Source organism: Dendronephthya gigantea, unplaced genomic scaffold (genome assembly GCF_004324835.1).
Source record: "Dendronephthya gigantea isolate DGI-Jeju-01 unplaced genomic scaffold, DenGig_1.0 000007F, whole genome shotgun sequence".
In the NCBI taxonomy this organism is placed as follows: Eukaryota; Metazoa; Cnidaria; class Anthozoa; order Malacalcyonacea; family Nephtheidae; genus Dendronephthya; species Dendronephthya gigantea.
This window is the reverse complement of record NW_021163017.1, coordinates 1,204,066-1,221,857: the sequence shown is the minus strand read 5'-3', so window position 1 is coordinate 1,221,857 and position 17,792 is coordinate 1,204,066. Positions and strand designations below refer to the sequence as shown.

At 38.0% G+C, this 17,792-nt stretch overlaps 1 long non-coding RNA gene across 3 annotated transcripts in view; it reads right to left on the bottom strand.

Moving 5' to 3' along the window:
• LOC114517006 overlaps nucleotides 1-17,792 on the bottom strand; it is a 46,602-nt gene that overhangs the window by 27,441 nt on the left and 1,369 nt on the right. Inside the window, exon 2 of one of the 3 annotated variants that reach the window (XR_003686346.1) lies at nucleotides 10,927-11,094. This is a non-coding gene — a long non-coding RNA (uncharacterized LOC114517006). Of the gene's footprint in view, nucleotides 1-10,926; nucleotides 11,170-17,792 lie in introns of those variants that run through there. The other 2 variants (XR_003686345.1, XR_003686344.1) reach the window with 2 other exon arrangements.

Genomic DNA, 17,792 nt, shown 5'->3' with positions numbered 1-17,792 from the left:
GCAGAGCTTGCCTCTTGCGGTAAAACTTTAGTAGCAATTCTTGCTTGGTATTAGGAAAATTGACATTCTTCAAATGTCTCCCGAGATGTTTACTCCTATGCCGTCAAAGTTTCATAATTTATTTATTACATTTTGGTCAACATCATATGAGTTTAAACGTTGACAAATGAATTTTTTGTCGAACTCTTCAAAAAAGACACTTTCCTAAATTATACAAAGTACCAAATTATATTCTGTAAATCAATACTGTCCCAAAACGATTGTTGAGTGTGCAGGCATTATAAAGAGAAAAGAGGATTTTTATCGACACATGTCTGGATAAAACACAGAACTGTATAAAGAGATTTAATCTGGCATGACAGCCAATGACGAAAGAATAAGAAGCGAAGAATGCATTTTAACATATAAGTGAAACAATTATATAAAGTTATAAATATAGCAGTGCTTTTAAATGCAATCTAATCTGTTTTGTAGATTTCCTGAGGTAGACATTCTCAATGATACGAGAAATAATTAACGAGTAGCATTCCGAAGGCAGATCATTCTAATGCAAGACATGCATCTTAGCACGATGCAAGTGTCATGTATTGTGTAATGCGTAATACATTTAAAAAAAAAGTTGGCCATGAACATGAAAGATTTATCAAATGATTATCAAGATCTCCAGGTCTGAGCCTCGATGCAACACCTACAACATATTTTTCAAAATAGACCTTATCCAAGAAAAACATTGACTGGTATATCTGTCACTCTGGTGATGAGGACATGGTAACAGATAGAATTTGAAACCTCATGACAAAATCTGTTGATTGCCAGTGTCTCGAACAGACAAGCGTGTGTTTTTTGTGAACGTTTTCGAAACGTTTTGACACGCCTCAGCTGGGTCAACTTTTAAAAAGTTTACTTTTTGATTCCTGTATATCCCCGATTTTATATTTCTTGTATGGAAGATAATTTGACTCGTCAAACACGCAGAGCTCCTTTTTGCTAAATACTATACGTGACAGCCGATTTACGTGTCTGAATGAAATCAATATGTTATCTGAGTTGGTCGAAGTAAATAAATATACTTGAAATATGCCAAAACAGGAGGTAAAAAATAACAGTACAATGGTAGCTCGTATTATGAATTTATCAACTGCAGAACATATATCACATGAATAAATGGAAAATGTATAAACAAATTGCACGCAAATGGTTAAAGGTTCTCACAAGTTTAGTATTCATATTCGGTATATCTTCTTCGTCTCAATGTAGCTATGTTTTTCAACACATACAGAAGGAAGCTCATATGAATTCCTTCGCATTCAAGTTACGAATTTTGCTCAGCATGACAAAGCATGATGTGTTTATATGACTTCTGGCAAAAAAATCAGGCGAGAAACCTGTACTTGTATGCTAGCGAAGATAAGCGATTAAGATGCCATGATAAATCAGGCCCCCAATGCAATTGTTAGTAAACACTGCCTATTAATAGTCGATAAAATATCGCCCGTGTGAATGCATGGCGTCAGTATGGTTGCAGCTCTCCGTCTGGTCACCATCACCCCATCTCTTACAATTCAATAGACAATATATAATTGTTGAGAGATTCCTCTTGTTTGGACATTCAACTGTCATGCAACTGTATAGATTACTTCTAACTCGCACACGAAAGTCTCGCTACGACGCAAAATCACACCAAACAGAAGCGTATTCATGCATCGCCAGAGTTCTCGAAGATTCACGGTCTGAAATGACGCGAATATGGCAATCTTAAATGGCCATTCTTAGAACGAATTTCTCAGCACCTTTGGCAAGTGGGACGTGCTGATAAACTGTTCTTTTTATCACACACGTAATAAAAAACCTCGCGAAACCATTGTTATTTCTAGAAATTGAAGCTTTAGGTTTAAATTAATTAATATTGACTGGTGGACTTTGTTAAAGGCACGTAAAAAGTTTAAACATCGATGTCACGAAATATCGTATTCATTTAACCAATTTGCATCACTTATTTAGCACAAAAATCGCATTTCGCAGTCGATATGAAGGTGAATAGTCGCACCCTTTGACTTTGTGCTTTTATACATATCTCTCCAGAATTAAGCGTAAGGTTGCTTTGAAATCGCTATAAATTTAACCCGAGCGACGGGAAACATATACGAAGGCGAATAATGCTCTTTATTGATACAGTTTTGCAACAGTAACATGTACAAAATAGCAGCGCTTCCATAATTGGTAAACAAAGTCTGCATGTCTGCATGCATGGGATGCGAGAAGAAACATCTAGTATAACAGGGGATAACTTCGGACTGCATAGGTTAACTCTAATATATATTTATTTGAATGTAACGAAATGGTTAGATCTTTGGATTTCCACTTCACAATGTATTGGAAACTTGTTTCTATATCTCAATGCTTTATCAAAAGTTCTGATCGTCCAGCGTGAGCAAAAAGCCGGTGCTTCATGCTTGCAATGCAACAGCTGCGAGTCAACTACTTCAGGTGCACTGACGTACCGAGTGTAGCGGTCAACAACATCTAACAAGCTGCACCCTTCTACGAACTTGAAGAGTATGAGAGTTGATTAAGACGCTTGGTCTGGCCGAAGGAATGTTGCACTTGAGCTATAGTCATACATACAAGGTTGTGACATCGATCCATTGCGACTCAGCTGACATGAGACGTTTTACTCCAAGCTCTATGCGGATAATTATTGGGCAATCGCTCGATTTGTGGAATGGAATAGTCTACCCTTCGAACGTATCTTTTAGGATGCGAAATTTTCCGCGGAAACGATACAAAAAAGTCGCTTATGATCTTGCCATAATGTTATTCATGCATGTAGCGATTAGAACCAACATGCGACAAAGATGATGTGAAATTATTGCAGTATTCGAGAGCATAATTGTCTCAAATTAGACCCCATACACCTTCGAAATATCCACGGATTTAGTTGAAATTTGTGTGCAAGCGCAATATTTAAGATAGCGAGAATGTCAGCGTTTTTAATACACGAAGAACAAGATCTCTCATCATTGATCGCCTTAAATTTACAACAAAACTCTTTCAGAAATATGTAGTCGAACCACAGAGTTAATCTTTGTCTTCTGGCAAATCTTTTAGGTCGAAACTTATATTTCAGGCATAACAAATCCCATGCATTAAATCTAATGTTTAGATATGTAAAATTTGTCTAACACGATTAATTTCAAATGGCGATCATCGCGGTCAGTGAATTCAAGCCCGGTTCGAGGAAACTGCATGGCCACTGTTTTGTACACGCACTACTCATGTAAACACGAAGCGGTTTGAATGTGTATATATTTGTACATCGATGTCCAATTAACATGCACGTATTATTATTTACCATATTGCACAAAATATTCCTGTAGTTTGGGGAAGAAAATCTATCGCAAAATGGCGATATCCACGCCACTAACACATAGTCGGAGAAAGATTCAATCACTTAAACGTACGTTTCAACTTAAACGTGCAACTTACTTGGTTAAATTGTGAAATTATATTTCAACCAGACGACAGTCGCGGAAAATATGCTAATGAGATAGTCGGAGCAATGAGGAATCCAGCGCAGCCTTTGTCCGAGTGCTCAGAACGCGAGATGCATACCACTTCACATGAAATGACTTGGACATTGACCAAGTGCCCGGATATTGCACGCGGTTGTATTTTTAGCATCCGCAAACGTGAAAGATGAAACTGTGCATGGGGGCGTCGATCATCTCATTGGGACCGGGTTTTTAGCGCCTGACCAAAAATATTTCGATTCCTACTGCTACTAATTTACTTGCATGTGTTGTGTAAATACCAAGCATGCAGAGCTCCCTATATTCAATGTTTACACAAAGAATGGTAAATATAAGTATCGCCAAAACGGTGCTCTTAAAATCTGAATTGGGTGTCGTGCAAATTTGACCTAATATTTCCATGATGCCCGTCGTTCAAATTCTGCCCTTAATTTACGATAGAGCAATCACATTGCACAATGTGCAGGTAAGTTGGGATGAGCTGATGTCCCTGAGCTTGCAATCGCGAACTAAACAGTAGCTCATTTGCGGAGAAAGGAATTCTGATTCATCTCAGAGAGAGAGGCCACTAGATGACGCGGCTACACGTCCAACAACATATTCTTCAGCACTCATGCATGCATACGCGACCACGAAGACCTCTGAATTGCGCTCACCTCAAAATGACAGACCCGTTAAATGTAATTAATGTGAATGCGCAAAGTTTTTACTTTATTTCAATGTCAACATTCACACAATTTTTTTTCAATGAAAAAAACACGAAACGCCTACTTGCTGATAGGGAAAAGAGTGACACATTGTTATTTGTACGTAATCATTAAAAATTTTCAAGATCGCGATAAAGTTTCTATTCATGCTTCGACTATAAATAACACTGGTGTTAACACACACGACAGGAACCCATTGAACTTAATGGCGCACACCGGCTCTGCTCTCAGACTAAACAAAACTATACTTACACCGGTAACCGGTTTTGCAAGCTATCTGCTTTGAATTACTCGCTCTAGAGTGGAGGTTCGGATCCCGTGCAACGTGGTGCTTGGAAGCGAAATCTAAAGCATATGTATATTACGAATGACCCTCGCACCTCTTAAAACATAATCGAGTTTACAATTTTTTGCATTTTTCCGGCTCAGGGACGATTGGGAAAAGGTGTGCACGTATACGAAGAGATTTTTCTTTGCCATTAAGAACTGCTAATGCTGGTTTTCCAGCGTGAAAGAACCTCGGCATGTTTGCGGCGATTTTCAACTTATTAGCCACTGGATAAAAGGTCGGATAATTTTTCCTCCCAGGGGAATTGTTGACGTGTATCGATTCAATGCATCAAATTAATTTCATATCCAACTTAGAGTACACCTTTCATCTCCGCCCGTTCAAATAATTAGGCGTCGTGATCAGTCTGTGTTTTCTTTGCAAACATTTTAAAATGAAAAAAATATAAAATCGATTGTGCGAGCATGCACAGCTAGACACGCCATACAATCCTACAGTGATTGTCTGATTTCAGCTTCCTTTGACGCATGTGATTTCCTACACTGCGATAGCAACTGCTTTTTGTATCAGCTGTGCGCCAATAGCCTTGCTCTTCTCGGGGAAATCAGCAAATCACATACGTCAAGGGTTGAATCGGATGATGTTTGCAAGAGGATATTGGCCTTGATAATCATAATTACGACTCGGATTTACCCCGGCTGCGTGCTGGGTTTAATCTTATGTCAAGAATTGGCTTAGGATCTCCAAATTTAGCGTTATTTTTCTAGAACGCACAGCAGTTGTCACGTCCAAGTCCAAATGATTGTTAACACCGAGCGCTGTCTCACAATGCCCATGGAAAAACAGATGTTTTCTGTAATTTTAAAAAATAATGATGACTCTTTGTGCACGACCAGACATCTATCTGGGTCATATGGTGATCATTTCGAATACATGTAACCCAATACATTTTCGTGTTTCGATTTACAAGAATCGATTTGTTTGGAATAAGATGCCGAATTTGTTTATAGCGCAGAATGTCGATAAACTTTACAAACGCTTGATCACTACACTAGGGAAAACACATTTTTAGGGAAGCATGTAGGATGTGCACTTTCGCGTCACTTCAGCCTGGGTGCAGGTTCGTAAATACAACTCATGCTGCTCAGCTATCCCTAAATTTAATTGTGGTTATTCCAATAACAGGGAAATTTGAACTTTTGATCGATTGCATTCATGCAAACAATTGCTCTTGCAGAATTATTGGATATGATGTATACTATTTGGAAACCTTGTATATAGGCCTAAGAACTACCAAATTCGGAAATTTTCAATGCTTACTGGAAAAAATGAGGATATTTATGGATATTTATCTGATTCTTACAGAATGCATTGCATTTATGAGTCTGGTATTTGATCCTTAATTTGATTGCCAAGTTGGCCAATTTTTTTCGACCTGCTCACGGAGTGGGCGCGCTTTTAGAGTAAGTATAAGCCCTGCTTAGGAAGTACTTTGTCTTTGTGTTAAGTAAGTGATTCTTATAGCTAAATCTATTATAGCCTCTGCTGAAGTCATTTCGAACTGTCTAGCAAAGATAAAATACATCAACACGTTATCATCATGCCTATTTTTTAAACTGGAATACTTCCCAGGTTTTATGGATTTTGACAAAAATCTGCTTCATATTCTATCTGCATGGTGGCCATTTCGTGCGCAAATTCATGCATACTGCATTCTTTCGATTCGCTTTGGAAATATTGACTGAAGAAAGAACAAATCTCTGTAGTGTATAATATGATTTTCAAAGCATTGCGATCAAATGCTGTGTTGAAGAATACAGACACGTTTCACCTGAAATTATATATGGTCTTGTGTCAGACGTGTGATATTAGGATAATATTAGGATATTAGGATATTAAGTTCTTTAAGTCTGAAGACGAATTATTGCGGCCTGTTTTTTTAATCAGTTTGCAACATTATTGCCCTATGAACGAAATTGATCCATCACCATCCACGCGATCCATGCATATCGTATCAAAAATGGTTCGAAGAAAGCCCACCGTCGGAATGGGGTGAACGAATTCTTATCAACTGGTTATATAAGGCAAGCATAATATTTTTACCATGCAACAAAGGGGTATATAACAACAATACCCGCGTTCGACAAATCCTGGCCACGCGAGACATCTCTGAAATAACGATTTCCTTGATATGAAAATATGTATATTGACCGCTGCGAATCGATTCTTATCTTTTGGCACGGTCGATGTCTAGTCGTCTTGTATAGATGCATGCATCTTAATGCGAAGCAAATTTAACATTCTGTTGATTGTTTTTCTTTCGAGTCCATCCTACCCTTTAGGGATCCCAGCCAACAATTAATTTTCATTCTAATTATTCGCCTATCTTATTCAGAAGAATATTTACCTATACAGAAAAGAATCCACTTTGAAATTATCAACGGACAGTATTTTACAGACACTTTCACTGGTTTCTAATATGCAGTCTGATTAACTGTCTTATTTTTTATATTCTGAACGGAGCATGCCAGAAACAGCCTCAGTTGCCTTGTGCAGTTGTGCTTATATAAAGCTGTTTACATGCGCCATCATAGTTACCTGTAAATCACATCTTATGTTTTGATTTATATCATCTTAGGTATATATAATACACGCGTGATAATGCTCCTACAGGCTACAAACATGTGTTCAGATATAAGCTGTTTATGAATATGAAATATATGAAACTTTTGCTCACAACAGTTTCATAGAGTATGCACGTATATTTTCATTAATTATGAATTTTTTCGGGGCAAAGGTACAGCGCCAATACCAACTTCCCAAATTCTTAGCTTCACGTTACGCCCCTAAGGGCTAAGGGTTATATATTATCGAATTCTCGATTGAGCTTGTATTTTCTTCTCTATTTTTCCTGCAGCGCGATTGAGGTATTCAGCTAATGTTACGCTTTGCTTAAATTTTGACAGAAAAACATCACCGCAAGTCGCGATATACGTGCGCGCTCTTTATTGAATCAATTAAGACGCGCATTCGATTTCATAACCGATTGCGTTACCTGCAAGTCATAAAATTTCCTGTCGAGCCGGGAATATATCTGGGATTTCTGGAAGGTATCCAAGAATCCCTAGGAAGAGTTATAGCATATGGGAAAGCGATTAAAAAGTTGATGTTGTTCTGTAAATATTGTGAGGTTATGAACTCCAAATGGCTCCTATCTTGCAGCACGATCAGGAGGAAAATTCGACCGGAAAATTTGGATCGTTTTTTTCAGGATGATTTCCACTTTGACCCGATTTCCGAACAGCCTTAGTGCAGATGTTTCCATCGAAACTAAAACCTATATCCGTGACCGTTTTCACGTTCTGCATAGGTCTCGTCCTTTCGAAATTATCCATTGGATGATGTATCTCAGGTATATTTACCCGAAAGCCGAGTACATTCACTGGCACAGAAGAAATTCTGATTCATCTCAGAGAGAGAGAGGCCACTAGATGACGCGGCAACACGGGGCAATGCACATGAACATAATTATATCAAGCTGAGAGAGTGCGAAACACCATCACTCAACTGCAGCTTTTGTGAGAATTCAACAAACGTTTATTTCAATTTTAATAATGTCTTGATAATGACAGTCTTCATAATTGGCGCCTATGGAATTTTGGTTTTGCGTGCGAAATATATACAAGGATAAAAAACGTTGCAATGCGGGTATTTTTTTTAAATATGAGCAAGTCTTTAAACGGGATGTCGCTCAACCACAATCCTAGAACACAGACATAGTTGTTTGATAGTCGTTATCTATCCTCAGAATCCCGTAATCGATTCCAATTGTCGATCTTAAAAGTTATATAAACAGTGGCATCTGTGTGATTCCACCGGTTAAGTATACAGTAAAAAAAAGGCCAACGAACACATACCGACATTAAAAAAAATAAAATACAAAGCCAGTATTGAATTGCTAACTGATAAAACCTGATAAATGATGTGGCCATTTTAAGAAATACCACAAAAACATTTTTGTCTTCGTGTTTCAAGATGGCGAATGTTTTTCGGAATGCATTATGCATTCATGCAACAACAGTCTACCTGAATAATAATGACTACTCTATCAAATATCCTTGATTATTCTTTACTTTTTTATCACCATAACTACAATCAATTAAGCAGGTTGATTCTATGCTGGATGATTTATTTTTTCTTTATATATAGAGTAAATAGTGAATAGCTACTAGATCCTAACGATATAGTTTGAAGAGTTTTGAAAGCGAAGGAAATTATTTGAATTTTAGATTATTGATTTTGCGATGTTGTGAATTAACACACGTCTGTTCGGCGTGGCTCCGAAAAGCTGCTGTTCGAAAAAGGTTTTCACCCTCGGAAATTAAAAAAAATGGCGCCCCGCATTCGGACAAATCTCGTGTGTTTGGGAATTATCTTTGTATGCGAAAAAACTGTGTTCAACTTTGCGCCTCGTTGCAGCATGCGCGCAAGCAATGCTAATTTATGGCTGAGTTATATATGTCAAACCTGTGTGTCGATAGACACTTAAATCTTGCATTAACTTAACAAGCAAGGCTGGCTGAGAAATTATAAATTTGTTAGGTGATCAATCTTTTAAATTGCTATTTATTAAATGATTGTGTCAACTTGGTTCTCATCGTGTCTCTTTGGGATCCGAAATCCAAGCATGCCATCGTTTTTACGCATAGGCATGCACAAAGCTACCATTTCAAAAATCTAAAACGAAACTAACTTCAGTCGATCCAACATTGTAATCCTTTTACTGTATGTGTAATACGCAGGAAGGATTTTCTTAAGTCAACAATATTTTCTGTGCTATAAACGTAAATCTGCAGACAAACTGGAGACATATATCAATAGATCTATTAAATACTATTTGACTAAAACAAATAGTTTTCCTGGCTTGGCCTAACGCCCTGAATATATAAACAGCGCATCTCTGCTGGGATTTAAAAGCAGTATAAGACGTGTTAATAAACATCGCGTTTCACTTTACACCTCGAACGATTGATTTCAGACAAGAAACGAATTTCACGCTAGGAGAAATCGAAGACGAAATGAGCTCGCTGGTAGCTATATCGATTCAATTGCATTAAAACTTTAGTGTATCACGATTATTTCAAAATATAGGTAAAGAAAATATCAACGAAAGACATTTAGAAGCGATTCTAGAAGAAATGTTCGGCTCTATAGCAATGAGTGTTGTGATAAAACTCAAACAAGGCATATAGAGGGTAATAAATAAATGTCTTAAAATAACCGCCTTTAGTTTTGAAGATATTATTCAAAGCCTTCATTGATTTATTGAAAGGGTATTTAATCGGTTATAATTTAACCAAGATATCATATAGTTCTCTTACAGCATACAATAACATTCTTATTTTATATTTTCCTTGTTGATTTTGTTCAATGTTGTCTTATTTAAATTTTTCATTTTAGTGTAGAGAAATCAAGAACGCATAGACCTGACGAGTCAGACAAGTACTTTTCACGATCCAATGGTATTTTAAAAGCGTACTTCGCAAAACCAAATACAGATATATCTGCGTCAATAATAGACTACCTAAGCTTAGCTAGCGAGTTTCTTTAATCTTTCTTGTATTTATACAGGCGAAAGATGCTTGATGCGTCTCATTATAATGTAACATGCTAGCTCATGCAGCCTGCAGCAGATTTTCATTCAAGTTGCATGTTGGGCTAGATCAATATTGTTCTTGCATTCCATTTAAAAAATTCTGCCCACACAATAGCTACAAACGTAGTTTATATATAAGGGGAGCTTCGCTTACTAGACGCACTTGTGTGAACTAGAATGTATAAAGAAGCTTTTTTAAAAGACACGCGAGCCAGGAAAGAACACAGATCTTTTCCCTTTCTGCAATTTGAATTGCGTTTGCGGAAAGCTTTCGTTGCGTGACAAGCATCGGGATAAAGCATGCATGCTTGGAAAATGGAGACCGATTTGCTGGTCCGAATTCATCCACGAATGAAGTTTGCGCACTTACTGTCATGGAAAGAATGAAGATTATAAATTTATAATGTCCTCATTATGTAATTTTCGCAGCGGTAAAATCTAGATTTGCCAACCGATGGTGAGAATACCAATACATGCACCAGCAACTGTTTGAAAACTGATTTTCTACCCTATTTAATCCGCAAAGATAAGGTGTAATGCAAGTATGCAACCCACGTTCCTTTTATGCAAAAGAATGCCGATTTCACATCAAAATGTCCGATAGTCCTTTTTTGAAAAGTCCTGCAAGTCGCGCATCGCCGAAGGGCATTAGATTGGTCTTGATTTGTGCTTTATAGGCATACCACGGGGCCTTGAGGACAGGGTTAAAATTTATTACAAATTAGCTCTGTAATCTTTACTAACCTTTGAAATATGTGATCGTTTGCAAGTGCCGGCAACCTGATGTGGGCATCCAACCAATATCCACCCGTACGCGTTGTTTATGCCGTCCTTAATCGTCCTTGTCCTGTAAAAGTAAGATCCAGTTATACTTGGCGATGCGGCGTTCCTTTAACCAGATGGTCGCGTCAACTGAAACAAAAACCGGGCCTTTTTGATCGTGCAGATAGACGAGACTTATTGTTCGAGATCATAGCCTGTCACAAGTTCAAGATGTTTATGCAAAGAAAACCCTTTGAAACCGAATACAAGCTGTAATTTGATAGCACATTCTGGGCGCTTATATCCACTGTCTATATAGCTATGTATAGCTTGCAAGTTTCGAGCATTTTAGAAAAAGATTTTTTCGCAAGCTGTTCTTGTAAATGCAAAGCCGAAAACGTTATATTCCTGGTTCAACATGACTGAGATTTTTGTACTAAAGACGCATAGCGAATCACAAAATTTGTACGTGCGGGGGCCCTGTCAGCACCCAGCAGTACATTTTGCTGTTTGTATAGACACTGATTATAAAGCTACTAATATAAGTAATACTGGATCTTGCATCTGCCATGAATAATCGAAGCCGATGGCGTCATTGTTAAATGGTCCCTATTTACACTAAATTTGCTATTGTAGAGACCAAAGACGTTCTAATAATAGATAGGTTTCTAGCTTGTAATATAAAAGAAAATAGATTTAGTTCAACGCGTAAGCAATATAGTCCGGTAACAGAATTCATGGCATCGTTCGGACTAAGGGCACGCCACTTAATCGAATTGTTCACATAATTGCAATACTACAATAAGAGCCCCCATAGCAAAAGTTGTCTTTCCCGTCAGCAGCTTGTAAAGTACACTCTTGCGGTTTAGCAAAAAAAAATACATTGTTTCAAATCTGTAGGCTCTCAATTCAAAGGCCTGGTTTAGACGTCACGCTTTTCATGTGCTGAACCTAATGTAAATGAGTTAAAGTCTTTGTTTAAGTGAACTTTGCATTAATTCGATTCAGCACACAGCACATGAAAAGTTCGGCGTCAGAAACGGGCGTAATTCAGAACTATCCTCATAGATATGAAATATCAAATTCTTAATAATCTGACATTGCTGAGAGCCTGAGAAAGCAACAAGAAAATTCCACCGCAAGCGTTAAGTCGTTACGAAATATTTTTGCGCACTTAAATCGGTAGAACGCGATACCAAACCGAACATATTTAGCTGGATGGATAGCTCAATGGGTAGCGAGACCATATGGATACCCGAAAATGCGAGTTCAAATCTCACTGGAAACATCGGCAAGGAATGTAACCGAGTATTGAAGTGGATAAAGAATAAAATTTAAGCTCCAGGGCTGAGCGTTTCCTGGTTATCGACTCAGAGTAAAATACATCATTCATCCTTTGCGGCCGGAAACGGAGTTTTGGAGATATCACGTGTCACAAAAGTAGTATCGTTTTTCATCTTGGGTTGCAGGAATCTTTTATTAACCGTTTGCTAACTTTGCTACACACCCTAAATAACTTTTACGAATCTTTTAAGATCAGTTAAATCACAGACAAGACTATCAGCTTTGGTGTTGCAATCCTGATCTCGTTTTATGAATAGCACAAGCTCAGGTTACCTCTACTTGCATGTATTTTTTAACCAATTGTCAACTGTCAAGCCCCCCTTTGTCCCGCGTCTATCATCAATATCTGTCACACAGCATGACATTCGCCCCTAGGTTCGCTTTGCGCATGCGCTAAACTAAGAGCTCGATGATTGCTGACAATGCTGTGTTGTGTGTACCAATCAGGGGGGGGGGGGAGGTGGAGACTCAGCGTGTAGTTTTGGTATTTTTAGAAACGACTACAAGATTAATAATTTTTGCTTGCATGATTTTGGACAGCAATCTGCAGATGATTTGCAAATTTTGCATGTGTTTTATCTTTGTCGAATTTCTGTCACATTGTTTTTTTTTAAATATCGAAAATCTATCAATCTATAAATCTATCGCCTCAATTTTGACATTGGTTGCCCGATGTGAATATTTTACAATTGCGACATCAACCGTAATCTATCATTAATAGAAGCCAAACATTGTTATAGTCGACCCTTTGATTTATATTTTTAAGAAAACCGAGGTTATGGTGATACTGAGAGCATTTGGCTAATTTGGCTAATTTATCTTGTGGTTTGGCAAGTAGCAACCCTTGCAAATAACATATTGGCTTAACAAAAAGATGATACCTCAGTCTCGCAATGTCAATGAATGGTGGATTATAGAAACTGTATATGGTATGAGAAAGCGACACCGTCTATCGGGCGCCACGAAAATCATTAAGTTCCAGTATATTTCTCCATGGACTAAGTAAATAGCATGGAAATTGATTGATTAGGAATTAATATGTCGTCAGGCGAAGGACCTAATTTACTGGCCTTGCATTAATAAGAATGAATATGTTTTTTCGGTTCTCAAGCTTCAACGACAAAAATGCTCACAAATGTGGGTCATGCAGGTTATAGGATGGTATTTGAATTAAGTGTACCCTTCTTGTCTTCTCTTTTGCGCTCGACACGGGAGGTCAAAAACGATTTTATTTCGTGCAGATTCATGAATTTGTAGCATTCACGGGTGCATTGCGACAATTTTAACACAAGGGGATTTCTGACTTGCATCATATGCGGGACAATTTATATAAAAGGTGCAAAAGAATATATACTATATATTATATTATATACTCGTTAGCGCAGCATCCGAAGCTGTGGATACAAAGAGGAATGGGAACTATTATGAAGAATTCTGTTCTCCATACAATACGATCGACTCAACCGAAGTGGATATTGGATTTTAGTAGAAATGAACAAGTTGGGATGTCTTGTCCTGTTATAATAAAAATCATTCGCAGTCAACAGTTTCAAACAGTGACATCTACCAATTGGACAGACCTTCCTCAAGGGAAGTCTTCCCCCCTTACACCCCTTCCGTTTAAGAGAGTTGGGCAATCGTTTTTCATTTGTTCAAGAGTGATAGGAGCTGTTCTCCTCGTTTCAACCTAAGGGCCTTCGCATCAACTCCTGAATAAAGAAGGCCCTTAGGTCGAAGCGTCGAGATGTCTTTTTATGTCTACGTTAGATTAGGATCATTGTATTTGTCTCACCATCCCTTCGGCAGATTTGCGCAATTTCATTTGATTGAACGACAGCGGAAAGGATTGCGGTCGTGCGCATCATTTACCAGAGTGCGTGAATGAAAACTATGACAAAAAGAACGATTAATGAGGTGAAATTGTAACAACAAAGGAAATGACTTTCTGATTGATGTTTTTCATTTTAAAAGCATCCATTTGTTTTTGTAAACAATTTTCACCATCTACGTGATCGTGAATTCAGTAATCACGCCGTTTGTGTTAAACAAAAATAGACATGGTCAACTGAAACGGGAAGCTCAGCCTTTAGTAAATACAACAACCTAGATAACCAGGGCCCGGTTGTTCAAAAGCCGTTTAGCTTAACCCAGGGTTAACTCAAACTTTAACATAATTTTTTTCAAACGTTCGTTTACGAAGTTGAACATGTTATTTCACAAAATATTTTGCTGATCAATAGAAGCCTTATTTTGTGAAGTCTTGAAACAAACAGCGGTGCAGAACCATATGAACCAAAGCAGCGGATTAAATTTTAACCCAGGGTTAGCGTTAACCTAGCTTTGAACAACCGGCCCCTGTATTACAAAATAGGAGATTAAGTCATAAAAAAGTCAATAGAATGATGGTCAGGAAACTCGGTATGCTTCAAAGCATTCATAATGGCTGAAATTTGATGTTGACGAGGTTCCAGCGTTGACACAAACAAAATTTTACTGATATCTTTTTCAACGTTACGCTTGAATAAGTTCACCCTGGCGCTATTATTGGACGATTTACGACAACACACGCAAGAAACCGCTGTCTTTTGTTTGCGTTGGCATAAAAAAGAAGGCACAGCAAAGTTTCCAGAACACATGGCTATTGCCTGTGGGTATGGCGAGCGTAATGAAAACAATTCGTTTTGTTTACACTACTGTCAATAGAGATTTTGGCGATCTATATGTAGAACAGCGAGGACAACTGCAATGGCAAAAATATATTAACTTAATAATGTATAGTATTCAAACGTATTCAATGTCACCACAGGGCCTATTTTAGCGCGTGCAATATTCAGCAATTCGGTGCAGTAATAATGGAAATACATAAACAAGTAAATACAAGCGATATAATTTCCTGACGTTTCGGCATTTTCATGATTGACGCCATTATCTGGGGTAAAATAAAAGTCGGGAAATTATATCGCTTGTCTTTACTTGTTTATGAGTGTAATACTAAGTCATTGTTAATACGAATTAATGGAAATTGTGTTGTATTTTGTATGTGAATGGGTGCAGTATTGAAATTCGAAAACAACCGACTTTAATTAGGCCTTGTTTACACTACGCCGGATTCCGGGATTCGCATGGTCACGATATCAAAATTAACCACGTTAAAACGAGTAGTTTACCCGCAAAAGTTTCAGCAAGGCGGAGCTAAGGGGTATTGAAACATCTTTCCACCCAGGAATAGATAATATTAGCGCTTAGGTTACCAGTAAAAAGCCACAAAGGACGAGCATGGATCATGGATGAGAAATCATGAGATGGGCATTTTAGCCATGCTGTGCCAAAAAATCGAGCGTAGGGTAAACGGGGATATAATATCATTAGATACGTGACCACGAAATTAGAACGAAGTCGTTTTCATACAACCGTGTTCACGGCAATGGAGTAATTCGAGTGGAGACAAAATACGACGCAAGCATCCAATCAGCTCATTCGGGCGTGGCGGGCTTCAGAAACAATGGCGCTTCGCGCAAGCGGAAAGAACGAGTGTGTTGGTTGTCACGGATTTTTCTTCAGGAATGCTCTGTAGTAAATGTTCAGTCACTCTGACAGATTTGACCAATTCGCTTTGGTCCCTACTGGTGAAAAATCTTCACAGCTTTTTACTATCCACAAAATTTGATACTCTCCTAAACCAGTCTATGCGCTAGCCTCGAACCCAGGCGCTTTAATAGTAAAATATATAGCGTTGCATTCAGTTCTTGTGTAGAGGTCAGTTGAAAAAAGGCGAGCGCGCAGGGGTGCTTGAGGTGGTTTTAAACCACTCTCTGGGCCGTCTATGTATCCCGCCTAAAACGTCGGCGATTTTATATTTCTTCTTTGTATAATTAATCTCGTTGAATGCAATCAGTCAACTGCACTGTTGAAATACTGATAACGAGTATTTTGAATTTCTTTTAGGTCCATGAGGTGAAGCACAGAGTCATCTGTTTCGTCTGCGCGGTTAACGAGTATAAACTCTTTTGTGCATTTACATCTTTTATGCGGCTACATCTGTTGTTGGTTGTTTCTTACGCCATTCAGGGTCAATCGTTCAAATTAAAAAGGCATCGCTAACCGCAACTCTTATGAAAGAGGTCTGCGAGTGCAATGCAGGCGGGCACACGTAGAGAAGGTATTTATTACTGATTTTATGGTTCGAACATGTACGCGATAATTGGGCTGGAAACATGATAAAACGTGACATGATAAAATGAGTGCAAAATAAGTGCAACGCGGCAAAGTTTAGTGGCGTTACGCAGTTAAGTGTCGGGGGAATAAGAAATAATTTTCGGTGACAAAACAGGAGGTGTTTTGCGATTAAGTTTGACTATAGCGAAATTTGCCGAACAGTGCCGAGAGGTGAAATAGCTGTATATTTTGAACATTTTAAAACAATTCACGGAACCAAGCTATGCGGTTTTACACATTATATGACGTTTTTCCTAGAGTCTGGTGAGGATTCCTCTTACTTCATGCCGGAATTCCTATACCCGTATTCATGGAATCGTTAATACGTTGGTGGACTGCTAAAGTGCGAAAGAAATTTTCCATGGAATCTCAATGAACTTTCTTCGTTTACTGGCTTATAGATATTGATAAAAGCCTGCATAAGATTTCCGGATAAGTTAAAAAAGATTTATTTTATACATAGGATCAGACAGCATGTGGTAGGGATAAGACACGCTATAATTCTCACGTTTTTATCACATTATTATATCTTTAAAGGAACCTAAAACCCAATAAAAACGTTGAAAAAATATAAAATGCTCTGTTAAATCGTCGATATTTTTGTTACGTCGAGACATACGTCCATAAATTCGTTTCTTCGAACCGTATTATGTGATCTGGGATAGCCATATTAAGGGGTCATTTTTCTAGACAAAGGTAGATAAACAAACGTATATAGCTAACTGAATTATTCACAACTGTTTTGACACCAGAATTCACCTGTAAAGCTTTACGCTTTATGGTAATACAGGAACGTAACGAAATGGAAGCTAGGGAACCGTTAAATTCTTCACAAAACAACTGCCTATATACTGTAGGCTATAGTGAACTGTATGTGTAAATGTATCGTCACTCCATGACAAAGTTAGAGACATGATTAACGCGAGAAATGATCATGTCAATGATAACTTTGTGTGTTCGAGGTAGCCTATATTGTAGCTAATAAGCGCCTAGCTCGGTGCCGGTTGTTATTCTGAGAATATACGGCGCATGTTTCATGTTTGTTCTTGTTTAGTTCATTAAGCCATGTTTATTTCAATGCTTCAAAAGTATTTTATGCTTTTTAAATTCATCTCGGGTTGCGACGTTCCCTATATAGTGTCCAATAGCTAACTGAATCGCAAAGGTTTCCAAAATGATGCACGTACGTATATGTGTGAGACACACACTTCTTAATAAAGACAGACTCTTCTTTCAACCATGATTTTTCCAACCATGACTATGTTATGTTTTCTTATGTTGACAGAATA